General features: G+C 44.1%; 1 long non-coding RNA gene across 1 annotated transcript in view; it reads left to right on the top strand.

The window, feature by feature from the left end:
- LOC146776011 (uncharacterized) overlaps positions 1–13,649 on the top strand; it is a 51,678-nt gene that overhangs the window by 32,668 nt on the left and 5,361 nt on the right. Inside the window, exon 2 of the long non-coding RNA XR_014972155.1 lies at positions 10,403–10,493. This is a non-coding gene — a long non-coding RNA (uncharacterized LOC146776011). The remainder of the gene's footprint in view (positions 1–10,402; positions 10,494–13,649) is intronic.

Below are 13,649 nucleotides of genomic sequence, written 5' to 3'. Positions count from 1 at the left end.
TTACACCCTCACTGTGCTATCTCGAGTGCTATGCTAGTTCTAGCAGATGAAGAGATAATAAACCTGAGTGAGTTTCAGAGATGGTGCATGTACCTGAACAACAGGCTTTGTTGTCTCCTTGCAATAGCGTGTCAGCTAATTTGAGCACAAGGTCAAGAGCTGGGGGATGCATCTGTGTGAGGACACAAGCCTGGCACCAGTTCATGAAGGTAGAATGGAAGGCTTTGCAGCACCTTGGGGCGTCTTGCTGAAGGCTTCTTCTGTCAAGACGGAATCTGGTGATGTGTTCACCTTTATATGTGATCTGCATCTGTGACATCAGTGAAGCTTCATTTCCTAACTAAGTGGTCAAGTGGTAGTCCTTGTATACTGTATCTTTTCAAAGATGGAATTTGCAATGACACCTTTGCAATGTTTTGACATAATCATATACATCAGTCGATGTACTAATAGGTAAAAATAAGTAAATGTAGACTTCACTGTTTGGATCATGAATATCATTTGACCTTGAAAAATGCAGCTCTCCCAGACGGATGTCACACTTGAGGTTTTGTTGATGTCTATATCTGAATGACTTGACACTTTTACAGTTCTTGGAAAGAGAGGAACAGACATCTGCTTCAAAGGAAGACATGTTGATGATTCTGCAGAAATTGAGGAAAATGGCAACTCCCATTACCTAAATTTGAGAAGATGTCGACTTTCATTACCTAAGATTGATTCAGGGCCTACTTAAAAATGAAGTCAAACCATAAGACTTTTTTTTACACATTTTTATTTATCATTGTCAAAAGTAACAACAATAAACATTTATGGTAAATAGACTTCATTGGGTGCTATAAGGAGGAGGAAAAGTCATATTACAGAGTATAACGAATCACAGTACAATATTAATTACTGCATTTTGGAGACAAAGATTACAATATTTAACCATTAGTAGAAATAGCGACGGGATATCTGGTTAAAGGTTCATTTATGCATTTGGAACATCAGGAGGGAGAGGGCACTGTCTGCGTCATCAGATATTCTTGAAACGGTCACCCCATATCATTGGGTCTACTGGAAGGTGGAAACATTAATTAGTATACTGTGAGCCGTGCCTGAATACCACATGTAGCAAGCAATCACCAACAGTGGGCACACGACCCCATGAGCAGGCCACTCTACGCATAGCAAGAAGCAACAGCACAGCTAGGAGCAGCTTATTATCATCATCATCATCAAAAAGCTTTATTTCGGTTATTTGCTAACCATAAAAGACACACATAAAATATACAATACATTATCACAGAAACACCAACCATTTCATCATAAGAAAGTGCATGAAGAGAGTGCTTAGAAAGTATGGACACAAACGTGGGACATGGTTTCACTGGTCCAGGCAGTTTCTCAGTCTAATACATAATTTTAAAAACTCCTTAATTTGGAGAATACTGTCACTGTGCAAAAGCTGCAAGTACAAAAGTGCCGGTCTGATTTGTTTAAAACTAAGTTTTTTTAAAAGAGTCACTAAATATAGTTTGCGTGGAAATTCATAAAATTTACATAAAAAGATAAAATGCAGCATATCCTGCGGAGACTTTCCGTCGCAGCCGCAGGGCGCTGCCAATTTATTAAAAATATCACACTTAGGTCGAATAAGCAGGTGATGGAACTGGTTGAACCTAAATCTGGTCAGTAAAAATTTCTCATGTGAGGACAAAGACCCTTCCAAATATGGTTCGATGGCCGCAGTAGTCTTAAGCATAACAAACTTTCTCACACTTGGTTTCTGAAGCTCCACTTCTTCTCTCATAATCCTCTTGTCCATCAGAAATGTTTGTTTGATGAGCTCCAGATCTCCCCTTGTAATTAATTGTGGGTTGGCAAAGAGTTCAGGGCGACCAAGATTATCGAAATTTGATTTTAGGTAGCTTAGCCAAGGAGAGCTCAGTGCTTTATCCAGCGACAAGAAATCCTTTATGATTAAATGTGTTAGGGGTATGTTCTCATTTAGCCAAATTTTAAGCCAAAACATCAAAGGGCGTAAGGAAAGCAGATCACATAAATATTGAGACCCCAACTCCTCGTGTACAGCGAGGTTAGCCGTACCAGGAGGGACACACAAAAGGCGCTTCATAAATCGATTTTCAGCAATTTGTAATTGCTCTCCATTGACATACCCCCAAATTTCACTGCCATAGGATACAGTAGCCACAGACTTAGCATTGTACAATTTCAACATAGCACAAATTGGCTTTTTCCCCAGTTTAGTGGCAAAATTAAATATTGATGCGTTAACCCTCACCATTTCACCTTTTTTCTTTGCAAGATGAGGTTCCCAATTTATTTTTGTATCGAAAAGGACTCCTAAGTAAGAAAATGTTTTAGTTAGAGGGATTATTTCTTCACCAATCCTAAAAGGGAAGGGTTTTTTTGGTTGCTGACCAATTTGTAATACAAAAGATTTAGTGTTATTTACCAAGAGGTCTCTATCTCTCATAAATGTATTAAACGCTGTTAACAATGATTGAAGTCCCCTCTCTGTTCTAGATATAAGTACTGCATCATCTGCATAAAGAAGTATTGGAATTCCACGCCTGCCAACTCTTGGACAGTCGGCACGAACATCCTGTAACACCCCATCTAGGTCATTAATATAAAAATTAAAAAGAAAGGGGGCCAGGATACAACCCTGCCGGACACCCTTTCCAATACTAAAATTATTTGATACACTCAAATCCAGGGAATATCTCACATTGGCACTGGTATTACAGTGTAGGGCAACCAAAAAATCAACCAAACCGCTATCAACCCCTTTCAACCTCATGGACTGCCACAGCTTACCCCGGTTGACGCAGTCAAACGCGGAAGACAAGTCCATAAAGGCAAGATGAATGGTACCTTTCTGTATTATAGTATATTTGCTTAAGATCAGGAAGAGGTTAAGGCATTGAGTAATTGTCGATCGGCCTTTACAAAATCCGTACTGCGAAGGAGACATAATATTCTTTTCCTCCACCCATTCTAACAATCTTTGCAGTACTATTCTTCCTACAATCTTAACCATAGAATCTATTAAAGAAATCGGTCGATAGCAGTGTGGGCTACCCTTGTCACCCTTTTTAAAAACCGGGACAATTGTAGAAACACCCCATGATCGTGGGCATCCTTCTTTTGCAGCTGCATTAAAAACAGACTCTAGAATGGGTGCCCAAAAACTAGGATCAGATTTAAATAAATCAGGGGGAATCCCATCCGGGCCGGGAGCTTTTCCGCCTGTGATACCCTGTATGCCCTCCAAAACTTCACCTCTATTAAAAACAATCTGTACACCAGTATTGCTACAGACAGAAATTGTATCCATGTCCCCTGTGCAGCAGTACAACTTCTTAAAGTGCACTTCCCACTCCTCCTTAGATATATAGCTTTCAGTACCATTTCCCGGGTCCTGTGTCAGAAATGGTTTCCTCATCAAGGCCCAGAAAGCTGTGCTACTTCCAAGGGTGGCAGGATCTAAGATCTCTAACCACGCCTCTTCCCTGAGAGATTCCTTATGTCTTGTAATAGTTTTTTTGTAGATCTTTCTACACTGCTGAACATCAGCTTTTATCCTAGGCTTAGATGTCAATGCTACTCTTAAATTTCTGGCTGCTTTTGAACAATCCTGATTAAACCACCTAGGACCTTTTATGGAATCTGATTTTTTTATAGGTACTGATAGTAACTGAGATACCTTCACCGCTAAACAGCATTTAGGACAGTGTTTGGGAGTGCACCCTCTTGTGTGCATAACGTAATTTCGTCAGCACAAGTGGTTTTAATTTCGTTGTACAGAAGATCAGGGGTTACCATGGACCATCTCAGTCGACGTCTGCCATCTGTGGTGTTCACCCTACCAATAGGGGGTTCCACTCTTTCTTTAGCTATCAGTGGACCCTTCATAAGAGCAGTGAGGGGATTGTGGTCACTAAATTCACTGACTTCAATAGAGAAGAATCCCACAAAAGACTGCATTACGGGTGTTAACAAAATAAAATCTATGAAAGTTGCCCTACCGTTCCCCTTAAATGTTGGGGTATCAAAGCACTCATTCGGGGCCATTAATGCCATCATAGGAGTTAATTCTAACTCATTAAGCATATCATTGAGGTGTTCCCCCTCAGTTGAGTGCTCAAAGTGGAAATTCTCACAGTACGGGCAATTAAGTTCCGTAATCATTTTAAAAAGAGGGTCTCCACAGGGATGAACATTAAAATCCCCGACCACCATGAGGTTATGAATACAATCCTTCATGGAGTTACTAATAAAAGAATTCAGTGTAACTATCTGACTAGAGTTAGTACTACAATTAGTGGCATTATAAAAATTTATCAGACCGGCCATACAGTTATCTCCAATTAAAACTAACCCAATAATGCCAGTGTGGTTTGTTATAATTCTCCGTACCTTACAACATAGTACTATAGAGATAAACACAACCATGCCCCCTTTAGGTCTACCCCTAGTAGTTGCTACTGCCGGGACATAATAGGCCTTATACCCTTCCAGGAAGTAATTACAATCGATTGACCAAGTTTCCTGTAGACAGATGACTTGGTACTTTTTAATGTACTCAATCCAGTTGCAATCCTCCATTTTGGTACCTAGACCCGCAATATTCCAAGAAATTATATTATTAGAGTTTTTGACAGCCGAGATACATTCCGTACATTCCAGATCCACTGAGCCCTGAATTGCCTGCCCAACGGATACCTCCTGTCAGTCACAAAACTCTAATCCCGAGAGGGCATCAAATCTGTTGTGAGTTACAATGTTAAAACCATTACCTCTCTGTACTCCCACATTGTGTACATATTCCCCATTGGGAGGCAGTGACTGTGAGAGTATACGTGATCTAAAGGGGCCAGGGGTTGGTGGATTTCTAATCAAATGGGAGTAAAAAAACCCCAGTGGACGTATGCAAATACTATTGGGTATATTGGCCAATGCAGCAGCTCTAAGTAAAACTGTGGCAGCATGTTGAGGATGCCTAAAATTGATGATAATGCAGTCACCATTTGTAGCCTTACTAGATGATCCGATCCAGCTCACCCTTCTTGTTGTTAATATTTGATCAGCAAATTTAACAGGAAACCCACAATTCTTATTAAGCCAAAAGACCGTCCTATTCTTTAAAGAATCATGATTTTCTTCAGACACCTGATATGCTTGAGGCTGAATAGGTGGGACATTTGTAAGTACAGCCACATAAGGTGCACATTCAGGAGGAAGATTTACATGACGACATTTCTTTACATGGCTATAGGGCAAATTTCCCTCAAAAGTTCCAGTATCAGTGGTATTCTGCATTGTTAATGTCGTGGGGTCCGATAGGACAGGGTCAGCAACAACCACTGTATTCTGCCTACTAATCTGCCTGTTTGATAGAATATTAGGTACATTTCCTTTATATGTTCCCGGATCATCCACAGTTAATTTATTATTTACTGCATCTGATTTACTTGACTCTCCAGCCAGGTGCGATTTTATCAGGCCACCTAATCTTTCTACTTCTAAGGCCATAGTATCTAGTTTGGCTAGCAAAGGTTGCATCAACTCAGCAATTTTTGCCTCTATTTTTCCCTCCAGTGAGTGAAATAGAAGTGTTAATGGTTCTGGGGCGATGTTAGAACTGGTTCCGCCCATACCACTACCCTCTTCTAGATTCTTTTGCAATGCCCCACTATTAGAGATTCTATTACCCCTTCCTGTTTTACTCTTGCAATGCTTGCCCCCACGCTTAGCTTGTACCTTCCTGCACAGTCTCACTGGTCTATGCTGGGGCGATAAGAGTGATGGCTCTTCCTCTGTTAATTCAGATGCTAATTCTAGGTCATCTACAATCTGGTCAGCGTGTATTAGTGCTGCAGTAATTACAGCAGCCCCACTTCCCCAATCCTCTCCATCTGTAGGAACTGTGAATACCAAAGGAGACGATAGTTCTGCACATACGTCAGGATCATTGCCTCGCCCTAGGGAAGCTCTACGGGTATTATTAATTTGGGTCACCTTTTGCACAAGATAGTTATCCATAGAACCATCCCCCATAGTGGGTTTGTTCTTCTTAACCTTAGACATATTAACAGCCCTAACAGTGAGCCTTAGGTCCGGGCACGTTTACCGGGGGCTATACCTAAACAGCTAACTTCAAGTATCGCCTACAGATAACCACGATACACAACACCGTATAATAACTGCACGAGTTCTGCATTACATACGTACAAAGTCCGTGGCCCAGTCCTGTCTCTTCTGTCCTCTGAGGGCCTCAGAGGGCCCGCCCTTTGCCCGGGCTTAGCCCGGCGCCGCCCGCGCGCGTCCCGCGATGCGGAGGGCAGAGTCAGTTTTGTAGCGCCTTCTGGCGCGAAAAAGCGGCACTTCCGGGGTGGCAAGGATCTCGGGAAATGTAGTTCCACTACTCTCCCCCCACACGGCGGTCGCGTTTGTCCGGCGACGGCGGGAGGGAGACTCGCAATCCACAAAAGGCAGCTCCAAGGATCAAAGGCACCGCAGGTAAGAGCACACCGAGGCACCCTCTGGCTCGCAGCAACAGCCCCCGCTCAGCCGAGGGCAGAGTCAGTTTTGTAGCGCCTTCTGGCGCGAAAAAGCGACACTTCCGGGGTGGCAAGGATCTCGGGAAATGTAGTTCCACTACTCTCCCCCCACACGGCGGTCGCGTTTGTCCGGCGACGGCGGGAGGGAGACTCGCAATCCACAAAAGGCAGCTCCAAGGATCAAAGGCACCGCAGGTAAGAGCACACCGAGGCACCCTCTGGCTCGCAGCAACAGCCCTCGCTCAGCCGAGGGCAGAGTCAGTTTTGTAGCGCCTTCTGGCGCGAAAAAGCGGCACTTCCGGGGTGGCAAGGATCTCGGGAAATGTAGTTCCACTACTCTCCCCCCACACGGCGGTCGCGTTTGTCCGGCGACGGCGGGAGGGAGACTCGCAATCCACAAAAGGCAGCTCCAAGGATCAAAGGCACCGCAGGTAAGAGCACACCGAGGCACCCTCTGGCTCGCAGCAACAGCCCCCCTTATTATCATCTGGCATTTCCAAATGGAGATATAACAGTGCCAGCCATGGTAATGAATTCAAAGGTAGGTGCATAATATGTGAAAGGGCAAAGAAGAGGACCCACCAGTAGGCCAGTAGTGGAGGACATGAACAGGCAAGAGGAATGAAATCAGCCCCCCACCATGGCATCTAGAACTTTTTTCGTGATCATGCAGCTTATAATGATTCAGCTTAGTTGTGGTGTAATATGTCTGGTTCAAAAATCAATTATGTATCAGACGGACAAGAGGTTGTCAGGCCACTTTCAGCCACCCAGCTCTTATCTGATATGGGTCTGCCAAGGGCCGTCTCCCATGTCAAATGAGCTCGTTGTGCACTTCTGTTTGCCTTAGATTGCACAGTGCCATTGAGACAAAAGAGAAGGTGTTTGAGGGATGACCCCGTAAGGAGATGGGTGAAGGTCTTACAGTATCTGGGGCATCAGGGAAGTATCAATGGGAAATCTGGAGTTTCACACGTATGCGAAAGAAGGTAAATAAGTCTAGCAAGTCAGCAGCTCAGTAGTGTTGGTGACTAATTTGTCACAGAAGTGATCATGATATAGGTGACCCACCTCTGTCTTCCCAGTCTTGACACCTTCTAGGCTGCTGTCCGCTCCTGCAATATTTGATGCAAATGGGAGTGAATAATCAGCTGCTTGGGAGAGTAGAGCATTTCATGGCCCAGCTTGGTCCATGCCTGCTCCATCAGGCAACCGTGTCTATGTCAGACTGAGATTGTCGTAAGGGCTGCCCAATCAATGAGAAGAAAAGGAGGGGATAAATCAGATCACATGGAGTCCCAAACCTCTTTACATTCCTCACAGTCAGGGTTCAGAGCGGGACAGAGTACTTAATCTGCCCTTCTAGGAGTCTGATTTTACTCAACCTGAGCACTGCCCTTGACACTGCTTCACACGCCAGCTGCGAGAGGCTGGCCATTCTAGATCTCCAAGGAATGGTCTTATCCTGGATAGCATCCTTCTTGAAATAATAAACTTTCCAGGTCTCCTCAGCAAATGCCTCTTCCACAAGGTTAAGTCTTAAGTCCGGCTCTATTCAACATCTGTGTTGACCCTCTGGCTGATGTGGTAGAAAGCTACGGCCTGACCTTATTCTCCTTCGTGAAAGTCACACAACTCATCTCTCTGTCATCCGCTCAAGACCACAATTCCGAGGCCTTGCACTGTTGCCTGAGTCTGGTTGCCTCGTTGATGAGTATTAATTCTCTTAAACATAATGGAGAAAAGACCAAGGTACTTATGCTAGGAAAGAGCCTATCCTTATGGGGCTTACAGCACTGGCCCGAAAACTTTGGCATTCTTCTGCTCCGGCCCTCAAAAGTGAAGAATCTTGGCTTCTTGCTTGACGAAAAGCTGTCCATGAAGCCTCTGGTTGGGAAGGTGGCTGCCATCTGTTTCACCGTCCTGTAATGGCTGCGGAGAATCATATGGATACTTCCATTTTTAGACCAAAGGAAAGTCACCCAGGCACTCATTTTATTGAGATTGGGCTATGGTAATGTCTAGGCGTGGGCGGAGCTTGTGGAGTCCCACCACGCAGAATTCCACGGAGTTGCAAAAAAAAGTCTGCCGCGCTACACAGAGTTCCGCTTACGGGTGAAGATTGCCGAAGCGCCCCTTCACTTAGCGTTGGGAACGCGGACTGTGTCCGCATGCTCGAATATCATAGGGGAACGGCACTACGCAGTCCTGCAGTGTGCTTGCATTCTAAATTACGCACGAACAGCACCATGCGGTCCATCTTGTTTTTCTGCTCTCTGTTGTGGTGCTGGACCTCATTTTTCATATCTTGTTTATCTTTGTCATCCTCCTTAATTACTTTTCTACCCCTAATGTTTACTTTTTACAATAGTGTGAGTCTTTGTGTTTGCGTATTTTACATGTTTGTGTAATTTTTTTCATGTTTTTGTGACTTTTTGACTTATTTCTTTCTCCTTTACTTACCCTTCCTTTCCCTTCTTAGTTTCTTTCCTCACCCAGTGCCATGGCGGAGGAGCGTCTTCCAGGCAGGCCCTGATTCCGCCTAGGGTTGCAGCCCCTGGCGATCTCTGGAGAGGAAGAGGTGCCAGCACTAGGTTTTTATTGTGCAGCACCATCTCCCCTCTATGCTGGCAGCAGGTGGCAGGCCTGGTAGTGACTACTCCCTGTGGGAGCATCAGTGGCTCTGGGGGTATGGTGCACCAGTGCGTGCGGTGCACCAGCAAGGTTTGGCACACTGCCCAGCAGCTGAGGCACCGATGGGCTGGCATTGTCGACCGGGAGCAGGACCTGCTCGACCTGTAGGCATTGAGATTCTGGGGATTGGTGAGCATTAATTAATTATCTGTTGTGTTTGTGTTCTGCAATGCTAAAAAAAAATCTGAATAGCATGCTGCTCACACTGAGAGGTAAGCTATGTTAGTAAAGTTTACACTGGTATATTATAGTGTGATCCAGTTTCTAGTTTCTGCTAAGCAGGTGCTGCTACCTAATCGCATTCATCAGGTGCTCGCTTTTCCTGATTAATTAAGAAGCCATTGCAGACTGTTTCTTCTGTCACTATAGTGAATCACTGAGTAGCTCGTTCTCTCTGTGGCTTTGTTTATGTAGCTCGTACAGTGCCAGGTTAATTAAATTCACAGTGATGATGTGAAGTATGCATCTATTCATTGCAAAAAAGGGAGACTGAGTTGACTCATTAAGGGTGTTGAAAAATGGGAATAGAATACAATCAAAGATCATTAATTGCGGAGGAGTAAATATGTCACTGATTTAGCACCACTCACTCTCAACCCTGGGCGAACGCACAGAGGGGGGGATTGGGAAAACACAGGTGGGGATGGAGGTCGCTGCAATGCCTCATTATATCCAAATTACTGGTACTGGGTGGATCTGCAATGGGGGAGGGTAACTGGGAGTTGAGATTTCTGGCGATAGCTGGGGATAGATAAACAACTGTAGCTGCATGGAACCAACTGCTGATAGAACAAAGCTTGGGCTCATGTGTTGGCGATACCATGAAGAGGTGAAACAGAGAATTCACTGATAATTTAAAGCATATTTGATATTGCATTAAATTCCCAATTAAATGTGTTTAAAAAAATAGATAATTAATTGCAATAGATTGGTTCCAAATGTAGTTTTTGTGAAGGAGATTTGGAATATGGATTTAACGACAGTCGATAGGCTCAAGTCGAAAGAAATTAGTAGTACTTTAGGTGATCTGTTTTAGTGACTGCGTTTGCTTTTCAGAAAACATTTTGTGGAGATTATTAAAAGAATCACTAATCTATTTTTATTTATCTTCTTAATTTCGTTCATCGACACCCAAGGAGAAGAAAAGGGAGGATTCAGAGGGTCTGGGGCAAGCTGGTCAGCCGCCCCTGACCACCAGTGTGGCTGCAGAGTGCTCTGCAGATCCCAGTAAGTGCTTTGTACAATTGTTGTGAACTTCTTAAGGTAGAACCGTAGAATCTTGGGGTATTTTATCTATTGGAATGTTGGTGCAATCTATCGTGATTCGTGAAGATTCCAATAGCAGGCCCAAGTAATCTGGTATTTTAAATAAAAAAAAAACACCATATCTGTTTGTTCAGAAGGCTTTCCTTTTCCTTTTTATGCCTACATCTAACACAGTTTGGTTCACAATACAGTCGCCATGGTCATTATGGACCACCCCAGTGTAATGTGCTGCAGACCCGTTCATTTATAGTTACAGTACACCAATTTTCAATGACAGTGCAGCAAGGTTGCAAATAAAAGTATGAGGTCCCACTCGCTTTGCATTGGCCACCCAACACCATATGTTTTTCATTGAGCGTTAGTCCATGCCTGTCTAACTTTGTGAACCAACCAATCAAATTCCAAGAGTGATATTTGGAAGATACGTGCTAACTGAGCTGGAATGCTGCAATGCTATTGTATTTAGGGCTGCGTGTCTGGGATCTAAATGATGTGTACTATTTTATATTCTAGCCGAGGACGGGCACTGGTAAGTCACATATTTCTTGCAATTAACATGCTCACTAGCTATTGCCATAGCAACGCTTGTCGTCGTCATCAAAAATTACTGTTAGGTTAACCCCCCAGCTTTACCTGCCACAGCGGTGGTTGAGTTATTATGTGTCAGGATCGCGTGACCGGCAGTACACTGACTGCCGTGTCTATACGCAAAGCGGCTCGGAACACAGCCTTGCCGAAACTACCCGTCCCGGCAGGCTTTGCGAGACTCGCCTCACGTGACCAGCGTAGCGCCCGTTGTGGAAGTAAAAGGGCAAAGGTAGACTTCTTCGGAGCCGATAATTCTTCCCGGAGTCGCTGGCAGCTGGATTTCTTCGACCCCAAGGTACCGGATGGTAACAGGGCAACGCACCCCTAGATGCATCGCCGTTCATCGAGGTAGGCGGACTTAGCTGGTACCTCACTTCGCTCCTCTGTTGGCAGAAATCCGGTTTGGACGGTCTCATGCAGAGGGGCGTTCTTGTTTCAAATCCCTCAAAGCAACCTCGCTCCTCTGTTGGTGGAGACCAGATTGGGAGGTCTTGTGCAGAGTAGTGTTTTGTACGGAGCCCCCCACCCAAAGAAGGGCCTCATAACTCCTCCGTTGAAAGAGATCCATTTTGGTTATCTCGTACAGGGGGACATTTCATACTTGGTGATTCTCAGTCTTGGCATTCCGTGTGTTGACAGAGATTATGTTGACAACACCATTATTGGCAACTGTTATTTCCTGCAAATATCGTCACTGAGCAGTAGAGAATTACTGCAATTTTATGTGGATTGCTTTACATGTGGTACTGGCGATGCATGACTAATTTTGGCAAACGCATACTCTGGCAGAGGCAAGGCGTGTATGGCCTCACGGTCCAGCAGCCAGTCTTCACTATTGTTTTTCTTGTGTCCTATATATATAGGAGAGAGCTTCCAGAGAGAAGGTGGTGCCACACCGGCTAGGCATATGAGTCTCGCTTCAAGTACAAGTTGGTAGGTGCATTAAGAGAGACTGAGTCCTGCATTGTCCGATGTATCACGGTCACTGAAGTGCCTATCCTTTTAAGTTCAAAAGATCTTTATTAGAGAAATAAGGGTGTCATTACATAAGAAAAACTGGAACGTAACATCAATACGAGAGATGAAGTAATAAACATGGCTGTGGAAGTAAACATGAGATTGAGAAATAACAAATAATTGAGGCTCTATAATAAAAAGCAGTATTGGGGACAATATGCATCAAAATGGATTATACAAATGCAACGGAACAAAAAAAGGTCAATCAGGGAGGCTTGGAGACCTCCTGCTGAGAGGGATGCAAGTGAGATGGGCGCTTAGCACAAAAATCAAGATACGATGTCACAGGAAGCCAAAGAGCATGTAGTTTTTTAGCCAGACTAAGAGGGTAGATAAAAACAGTGTCCAGCCTATGATTATGACATACATTGTACCACCATGCTTTAAAGGAAATGTTAGCAAAATTTTTCCAATTAACAGTGATTTGCTGGAATGCAACAGCTAACAACAAATCAACAATCTGCGTATTAAAAACAACATCTGCCCAGCAGGAAGAGAGGCTTCCTAAAAACACGTTGGTGAAGGAGAAGGGAAATGTAGTGTGAAATATAGCATTAATCTGGGCCCAAACCAGTTTCCAAAAATTGTGTACAGCAGTACAGGAAAAAAGCATGTGGAAAAGAGTAGCCTTGGGTGTCGAGCAGGACCAACAATGGTCAGGAAGTAAAGGAAATCTCTTATTCAACATATGGGGAGACAGAAGAAGTCTTTTGTAGATAAAAAATAAGGTTTGCGTGAGGGAGGCAGCCCTGGAAGATTTGCGTAGTTTGGTCCATATTTTATCCCAAAGAGAGGTGGGCCAAGAGGTATCAAAATCAGACTCCCATTGTACCTCTACCGTGGATTTTGGCCTGGGAGTAAGAGTCTGGTGAAAAGAGTGGTAAATTAAGGAGGCAGTAGTATGAGTACGGAGCAAGGCATGAAGGCGTCGAGTGGGATTGGAAGGGTCAGGCTGGACGGGAGAGTTGGAAAGTTGGGCGTAGGTGGACAAAACTGCATTCTTGAGTATGAGGTATTTACGGGCGAAAGAGTGGGGGAGACTGAAATTTTGGCAAAGAACGGAGAAAGATGAAAAATCAGAGCCAGAGAAGAGGTGGTATACCCAAATCAGTCCTCTTTGTCTCCAGGATTTCCAATAAAAGGGCTTGTGATTAATAAGGATACTATTATTGTGCCAAATGGTGGTGTTAAGAAATTCGGCTACTGAGGAAGGAGGGCTTGGGGAGATGGAAAGAAGAAGTTTGGTGGTGAATTTGTGGATGGGAGTGGAAGTGAGTTGGGGTTTGCGAGAAAATGAGAGATATTCAGCGAATGTGAAGGGGGATAGAGATAAACGCTCAATAACAAGCCATAAAGGAGGAGATTCAGCAGGATCTCGCAACCATAAGGAAGCTTGTCTTAGAAGGAAAGCTTTATGATAAGAGGGAAAATTTGGAAAGTTGACCCCACCTTCTGATTTAGGGAGTCGCAGTCTAAACAAGGACATACGCGCCTTTTTGCCGGACCAGAGAA

This window comes from Triturus cristatus, chromosome 12, assembly GCF_964204655.1.
Source record: "Triturus cristatus chromosome 12, aTriCri1.1, whole genome shotgun sequence".
NCBI classification, from domain to species: domain Eukaryota; kingdom Metazoa; phylum Chordata; class Amphibia; order Caudata; family Salamandridae; genus Triturus; species Triturus cristatus.
Note: the sequence above shows the minus strand (reverse complement) of the source record. Positions and strands in the feature narration are given on the sequence as shown.